The sequence below is a fragment of the Portunus trituberculatus genome, chromosome 37 (assembly GCF_017591435.1).
Source record: "Portunus trituberculatus isolate SZX2019 chromosome 37, ASM1759143v1, whole genome shotgun sequence".
NCBI lineage: Eukaryota > Metazoa > Arthropoda > Malacostraca > Decapoda > Portunidae > Portunus > Portunus trituberculatus.
Window position 1 is genome coordinate 10,460,887 of NC_059291.1, and position 2,276 is coordinate 10,463,162.

Sequence of the window (2,276 nt, forward strand, 5' to 3'; positions counted from 1 at the left end):
CTCCTCACGATGAAGACAAGACTGTATAAGAGAAGGTCAAGATCTGTATTCATGTCAATCTTCCATTTTCTTTATCATTACACGTGGCAAACTGAAAAAAAGCAAAAAAAAAAAAAAAAAAAACGCAAGCCAAATGGATAGTCTCTCTCTCTCTCTCTCTCTCTGAACGGGGCGGCAGTAACTGGGTCTTCATTACAAACAGCAAACGTCTGCAAAATCCCACAAATTCTTCTATTTTTCTCCGTACTTTTTATGACCCTCGTTTTCAGTTGAGAGTGGCGCGGAAGGGGGGAACTGCTCAAGTTACTGCTGGCGGAGGGAAAAAGGAAAGAAAAAGGAGGGATGGGTAGAAGGAAGGAAGGAAGGAAGAGAGGGAGTGTTACTGACAGAGAGAGAGAGAGAGAGAGAGAGAGAGAGAGAGAGAGAGAGAGAGAGAGAGAGAGAGAGAGAGAGAGAGAGGTGGGAGAAGAGTCGTAATGAAGTGTGTTTACTTGGTAACTAAATCATTCAGGACGTGACATTTCCTTATAATAATAGTAATAATAATAATAATAATAATAATAATAATAATAATAATAATAATGATAATAATAATAATAATAACAACAATAATGAAAAGAGAGGGAGAGGTAGGGAGACAAGGATGAAAATAAATAAAGGAAGGAAGGAAGGAAGGGAGGAAGAAGGGAAGAACGAAAAGGAGAGAGGAAGAGGTGGAGCTACCTCCATCTCTTCCTGTCTCCTTTTCGTTCTTCCTTTCTTCCTCCCAAACAAAAGAGAGGAAGTAAGAAAGCAATAGAAGAAAAAAAAAAGACAGACTGGAGGGAGAGATGAAGAAAGAAAGAAGTAAAGGGAGAGAAAAAAAAGGCAGGGCTTCTAAACTGAAAGGAGGTAAACTTCAAGGAACGTCACTGGATGTAAGAAAAAAAAAAAAAAAACACGTATCTCTATTTTTGTGACGACGGGACCAACAGAAAGGGTAAAAAAAAAGATAATTGAAAGATATAAAGCACAAAAATATAAGGATGGGAGGAACAACGACCACAGAATGTAAAAAAAAAAAGATACTAATAGAAAAATAGATAAATAAAAACACGTATCCCTATTTTTATTACGACAGGACCACCAGAAACGGTACAAAAAAAAAAAAAAAAAAATTGAAATATATAAAGCGCAAAAATATAAGGATGGAAGAAACAACGACCACAGGATGAATGAAAAAAAAAAAATATATAAAACACATATCCTTATTTTTGTGACGACGTGACCAACTAAAAGGATGAAAAAAAAAAATAATTGAAATATACAAAGCGCAGAACTAAAGGAAGAGAGGAACAAACTGATAGCTAATGAAAGTAATGAATGCTTAAGACAATGAAGAGACAAATGCACAACAGGAATTAAAAAAAAGAGAAGACGCAAAACACGAATACGAAAGAAAAAATGCAATGAAGAAGAAAAAAATGAAAGAATGAAGAGAAAAGTAAAAGAGAGAAAGAAAGGAAGGAAGGAAGGAAGGAAAAAAAATGGAAGGAATGGATGAAGAATGAGGAAAAGAAAAAAAAAGAAAAGAAAAGTATGAGAAAGGAAACAAAGAAACAAGAAAAGTCACAAGGTTAGATCAATCATGAGAACGACAAACTGAATATGAAAAAGAATAAAATGAAAAAAAAAACAAGAGAAAAACGAACAAGGATAAAAAAAAAAAACAAACAAACAAACAAAACAAACAAAAAATCGAGCTCATCATATTAACAGAAAATAAACAAAGAAGGAAATGAAATCAAACGAAATGAACAAAATAAAGAATGAAAAAATAAAATGATAAATAATTCAACTGTAATTAAGTTGGTCAAGGATGCGCGACATTTTACCAACTTTCTGGAGATTCAAAGTAACCTCGACCTTTCTTCCCTCCTCCTCCTCCTTCTCCTCCTCCTCCTCCTCCTCCTCCTCCTCCTCCTCCTCCCCATTCTCCTTATCCTCTTTTTCTTCTTCTTCTTCTTCTTCTTCTTCTTCTCCTCCTCCTCCTCCTCCTCCTTCTCTTCTTCTTCTTCTTCTGCCTCCTCCTCCTCCTCCTCCTCCTCCTTCTCTCTTCTTCTTCTTCTTCTGCCTCCTCCTCCTCCTCCTTTTCATGGTGGTCTTCTAAGCTGAGAGAGAGAGAGAGAGAGAGAGAGAGAGAGAGAGAGAGAGAGAGAGAGAGAGAGAGAGAGAGAGAGAGAGAGAGAGAGTCACCACACGGAGCACGAGAACGGTGCTCAATGGTGGTGACGCCG